A 5,769-nucleotide genomic window follows, 5' to 3' on the forward strand; every position below is an offset into this window, starting at 1 on the left:
AAGAGTACTGAAAGGTTACTGTTGTTACGACAGAATTTCTGTGCGGTATTTGACTGGAAACCTGTCGGGACAACAGAATGTTCTGTTGTAACATCAAAACTTTCCGTGGTTACAGCACAAATGTGCCACAGACCTACAGACAACAGAAATATACTACACAAAAACTACAGAACTACAAAAAAGTACTACAGATCTACACCAAATTTCATTTTTACTACTGAACTGCCAGAATATTTTATAGTTTCTTAGACACAGTTCTGTAGTTCTTTTTTGACAAAGAGTGCTTGCATTATCCTAACCCAAAGCCTCTTTTCCCATTTGTGTCTTGCCTACCCTACTGATAAATGAAAAGTTCTACAGGGCAATAACCTCCCACAATCTTATCAAATCCCATGAACCATGGACTCTCATGCGGTGCACATCATTATCATAAAATATCTTCAATAATTTATGCTGATGTACAAGAATCTATGAGATCTTAGGCAATTATACGTGATTTCTATGTGGTTTCTTACGTGAATTAACTGAGACTGTGTGAGAAAATGTGAGGTTACTGCCTCATACAATTTTTTAGTAGGGTACCTTAGAATTGGAGTCGCCTATTATTAACATACATGTGTCGCTTTCCCTATTGCCATTTTTACATCCAAGTAAAAGCTTTCAAATGCCTTATCATCATACCTAAATACAACGTCATCGGTCTGTAACGACTCCAACCTAAACCTCATATTAAGCTTAATTACGAGACTTGGAACAGCAGTAGTGGAAGCAAATCTGTAAATAGATATATATTGTACGGACTACATTCATTGCTATTAATTGCGTTTCTTTGGTGCCAAAACTAAAACTCCATTCCGTACCGTTGTTCCGCATATGGAATCTCACATCATACCATGCCACATCACATAGGAACATACCGTGCCGTGCCATGCCTTGACGTAGCATACCACATCACATCATACCACATCGTACCATACCATACTTAACCCTATCATACCATGCCATACCGCTCCATAGCCTACCGTACCATACCATACCATGCCTTATCATACCTTAGATACCATACCATACTATACCACACCATGCCACGCCATACCATACCATACCATACCATACCATACCATACCATACCATACCATACCATACCATACCATACCATACCATACCATACCATACCATACCAGTGCATGAGAGGCTCAGTTGTTATGCGCCACATAATCTAAAACAACGCAACTAAAGATACCATAACATATACTGCCGCGAGCCATTGAAATCTAGATTTGTTTCAACAGCCGCCGGCATGCGGCTTTATCACTGTGATTATAGCGCGCGGATTGATTAAGTGCTCTTGATCATGTTCTTTATTGCGAGACGTGGCATTATTATTTCCTTTGTGGCGGAAGATGCGCTGAGATGCATTTTGAAGGATTCCAGCCACTCGGGTGTTTCTATGATGTTCCAAGGTATTCTAGTCACCGTTTGTGGTTTTATATAAAGATTTGTTCTTCGCCTTTAAATTGAGCGCTGACGAGTGAAACTGGCATTCACCCGCCGTGGTGTTGCAGATGTTAGTTCGCTCGACTACAGTGCTCAATGATGCGAGTTCGAATCCTGGTCGCGGCGGCCGCTTTTCGATGAGGCAAACATCAAGGCCACATGTGCTATGCGATGTCACGCACGTTAAATAACCCCAGCTGGTCGAAATTTCCGAAGCCCTCCACTACGGTGTCTCTCATAGCCTAAGTTGTTTCTGGACGTTAAACTCGAAACTAAACCAAGCCAAACTGGCATTCATTGTTCAACGACCAGCGGGCACATTTGCTGTTATCGCCGCTACCGAACAACTTAGTTCTTTTGGGGGCGCAAGTAAGCCCAACAAAGAATTCTTTTCAGTGCTGCACCTGTCGTTTCGTATGAGGCTTACGGCATTGTCAACACCACGTGAAAATAAAATATCATAACACCATATCATACCATGCCATACCGTACTATTTGTACTGTTCTTTTGTGTGATGAAAGGCTATTCAAACCCGTGAGGTGTTGCTTTGGAACACAAAGAATACATATTTGGCTCAATTAAAAAATCAGAGTAATTCCAAAAGAAACTTGTCCACATCAAAATAGAAGTGTATGTTCGGCAAGAAGGGATGAATAGGGTATGTGTGTCATCTTATTTGGGACTAGAAAGAGGATGTAGAATATTTCTTTCCAGGCTTGATCTGCAGCGCTTTGGGAATCCCCAGGTGTTCCTTTTTTCTAAAAGCACCTTACTTCGTAGTTAAAGGCGCACCATGCAGGCCTCGTCAAGCTTTGCAAAAGTTTGGGTTTAGACGACATCGTGAAATAATGCACTTACACCCAAACACAACCGCACCCACATTTCACCCATTAACTCACAGTTAGCTATTACTGTGGTGTGTGTAATGACTGAGAACACACGGCGCACGATAACAGACATTCACTTGTGCTCGCATACGCGTCTTATAATGCGAAATTTCTATCACTTTTCCTTGTTTCGCTCAACAAGCCATCCTGTTTTGTCAAACAACAGCCGGTCTCCATCGGGTATAATGCAGATAGTTAGTGGGTAATGGGCAACACTAAAATCAAAAGCCTTATCCAGTTTTTGGCAGAAAACTGTAGTTTACATCCCGTCTGTTGTTGTTGCGACTATAGGAAGTAGGAAAAGAAAGTGCACAAGGCCAGCTGCTGGCTCGGTAGCTGAGCCACCTCCGCTGCCTCGCGTGGAGAGAGGAGAAAACAGAGACGAAAGAAATAGAAGAGGGAGAGAAAGGCTCAGGTTGCAAGAGTGGTATTCCACCACCGCAGCGGTGGCAGGTGCAATAACGGCCTACAACAGGTACGCAGGCAATCTTCGGCCGAAAACTGCGGGGGTCTACAATTTTTAGCCCCATATTGCTAGGAGCAGCCACCGCCGCACCGGCAGAGCGTCGATGCTCGTGCCGCAAATCTCCTGGCAACCAACTGCACGTGTCTCTCGTAATGCCTTCTGTCAGGTAGGGCGTGCGCTTTACGCTGAATTAAAAAGGCACTTGTCCTGCCCTAAAGCACTTCCACAGAGCTCCTTGTGCAATTATAGGGGCGCACAATACAGCTGAAGAACTCCTTGTCGCCCAACGAGACGCCCAGATTAATCGGCTATCAGCAACCCGCACGGGCCAGGCCGTTCTTATGGGCCTTAACCTGACCAGCCCGCAAGGTCTCGTACAAAAACAGGCTATACCACCCGGGTGGTCAAAGTCGTTCATAGCCAATTCCCTTTTTCGCAATATGCATCCTCTGTATAATGTACTAGAATAGGGGTAGTGGGCCGAGGACCGAGGACCGGAGCCACTTTGAAGCAATACTCCCAGATACACCTAGGTGGCGCTGCTGTGCCTTTCACCTTTGTCGTCGTCTGACTTCGTGCGCAAGCGCGTTCTGGCAGGCTCACCAAATGTAATTTATGAAGCGGACTCTGCGCTATTTTTACGACCTCTTAAAAGAAATCATGCCATCATCCTTTTTGTTTTGCTCCAAAGTTCTTCGCTAGCGAAACTGCACTTGCGAATAGGACTATGTAGAGACATCGCGAAAAGAAGGATCCTTTACCACACACAGAAAAGCATTTATTTCAATGAAATATACAGCACAGAGGGGAAAAAGTGCTCAAAGCGCAGTTTACGTGCCCCGGCTCAACTTCAAATGTTTTGCTCGCTGCCACTTTGTTTGCTCGCTGCCGTTTCACTAAAAGCAGACATACCTTTCCCTCTGGTGTAGTGAAGCCAGTCTTTATCAGAGAATTCCGCAGGCACTTAATAAGGTGGGGAAAATCTGAGACAAAATGTGAGTTTCTCTCATTGTCCACAGGGTGCTTCATCTTGCAGACAATATTTTTTGCTGATGCACACACCCCGGCCCATCTCCCCATCTTGCGGTTCCAAGCCGCTCCATCACATATAATGTAATCCAGAAACAAGTCCGCTTTTTGAGCAACGATGACCGCCTCAATCATTATTTTGAAAAGAATGTCACCTTTCATTACCTTTGGTAGCAAAAACTCCGATTATTTGTTTCCACTTTCCAGTAAATGGTACCATACCATGGTCACACTGCATGTGTTTATCTTCGGGTCTTGTAAACGTGCCGAGGTCCAGAAAACCTTGAATTTGTCCGGATGATGTGACGCTGAAGTTTTCGGACAGCTTTATCTCGTCCACAAGCAACCCACCGTGCCTCTGAAAGACGGACATGCTAGAGGACTTCTTCTTTCAAATATCTACTACTTTAGGGTTGAAGCCGTATGACGATTTGTAAGACCTCATGTACTTCTTAAGTGTGGTTTTGCTCGGCAAAACCACGATATCATGCTTCCTGATATGGTGGTACAGTCGAGGGCTTTTTATTTTCATGAGTATGCACTCGAGTATCCACTCTTGACTGTAGTGCATACCTTTCTTGCTGGCCCTTTTGCTGCTGTAAAGTACTGCCGTACACTTCGCTATTGCTTGAGCGACAAACATGAAATGCTCTTCTCTAATGCTTCTTTCTGAATGCTTCCACTCTTCATCCTGATTTCTTCAAGCTGGGCAGTCAGGGTGAATAATTTTGCAATAACCCTATGATTTCTTTGACTAAGAAGTCGCACTTTGGCTGCAGGTGTACTGCGTAGTCTTCTCCGCTTCATCTCACTCAGCCTTGTCAGCAAAGCCTTCCTTAGATACTTGCAAGATATGCAGGCTGTTCCTGTAAAGAGCAAGACCTTAATGAAGAAGATTTGTGCACAGGAGGTAATCTTTCCAGTGCTAAATCAATTCATAAATAGCACAGTCATTAAATGTAGCAGCGCAATAAGGGAAATATGAAGCAGTAGTGCACTTCATCGTTAAACTTGGAGAAATTCTTATTTGAAAGAAAATTACAATTCTCACCTTTTCTTGTCACACCTCCTCTGCATTTCGTACAGAGGACAAGTCCGTCGGCATGCACCATTTGTTTCTCTAGTCCTTTCGTCAAGCACACAGCAACGAAATCTGCTTGTCTGCCCACTCCTTTGCAAATGCACATGGACTCGGCATCATCCAGCACACGTTTCGCTTCATCCACAGTGCAGCAAACTTTTTCCGAGATAAGAGTCCTTCGGCAGTACGTTCTACAAATTACCCCACCTGGGTCGCTACCACAGTTCGCAAAAACAGTCTTTTCGACGGCGACAGAGTGTGCTTCGCTATCGTATGATGCCTGGACGTATGCGGCACCATCACAATTTGGGAATTTTTGCATAGCCCACTGATCAGTCGGCTTGGACACATTTTCAATGTCAAATGGAAGGATCGGCTCCGCACATTCGTCCGGTTCGTTGGGTTGCGGCGTTGTGCTGCCGCCGTACATTGCTTCATCACAGAATGTTTTTGCGCCATTATGTTAACTGCTTCTTCACATCGTCTTTTCTGTGGCGGTTACGAGTGGGCGCCTTCGAAAGATACTTTGGAAGATTCTGTAAAATACTGGGCACGTCGTCAGACGAAATCGATGGCTTCCCACGCGGAAAGCGCACCTCTTTTCCATCAATCACATGCACATGGTCTCTCAAAATGCACTTATCCTTGAAATACAGCTTACAAACAGCTTCAATCACCTCTAAGGCCTTTTCAGCGCGATGAAGGTCGCGCTCCCAAATCCGGAGCTTGTCTTCGTCACCGGCACTCCAAACAAAGAAAGTTTTGGCGAATTTTTAGTGCCACTATATCCCGTCCTGCAACCAGGCGC

At 44.7% G+C, this 5,769-nt stretch overlaps 1 pseudogene; it reads right to left on the bottom strand.

Moving 5' to 3' along the window:
- Positions 1 to 3,634: 3,634 nt before the first annotated feature.
- On the bottom strand, positions 3,635 to 5,391 carry LOC146174443 (uncharacterized; annotated as a pseudogene).
- Positions 5,392 to 5,769: the final 378 nt, after the last annotated feature.

This window comes from Amblyomma maculatum, chromosome 11 (assembly GCF_055883805.1).
Source record: "Amblyomma maculatum isolate TAMU_Amacu chromosome 11, ASM5588380v1, whole genome shotgun sequence".
NCBI lineage: Eukaryota > Metazoa > Arthropoda > Arachnida > Ixodida > Ixodidae > Amblyomma > Amblyomma maculatum.